General features: G+C 44.6%; 1 protein-coding gene across 1 annotated transcript in view; it reads left to right on the forward strand.

Annotated features, from left to right (window-relative positions):
* The window catches only part of LOC107729704 (RAC-gamma serine/threonine-protein kinase-like), a 19,796-nt gene that overhangs the window by 5,457 nt on the left and 14,045 nt on the right, over window positions 1–294 (forward strand). The gene's annotated exons all lie outside the window — the stretch shown is intronic.

Below are 294 nucleotides of genomic sequence, written 5' to 3' on the forward strand. Positions count from 1 at the left end.
CTGCCGATATGAGCCTGTTGCCGATATATATCGGTATCGGCGAATATGCCGGCGATATGAAATTTTTTTTTACAGAACATATAATGCAGATAAAATGCTTGAAATGGTGTAATTACTTAGTTTGTCCAGCAGAGCGTGCTCTATTGTTTGCTACTGGTGACCTGGATGAAACGCTTTTGAAGGTTAAGTCTATGGAAAACCACTGAAACTTTGAACGGCCATATCTCCGTAACGGCGTGACGAATCCGCGCCAAATTCGGGGGATCCCTTCAGCTCAAGGAACCCTCTCGAACG

This window comes from Sinocyclocheilus rhinocerous, unplaced genomic scaffold, assembly GCF_001515625.1.
Source record: "Sinocyclocheilus rhinocerous isolate Xijiao unplaced genomic scaffold, SAMN03320098_v1.1 scaffold313, whole genome shotgun sequence".
NCBI classification, from domain to species: Eukaryota; Metazoa; Chordata; class Actinopteri; order Cypriniformes; family Cyprinidae; genus Sinocyclocheilus; species Sinocyclocheilus rhinocerous.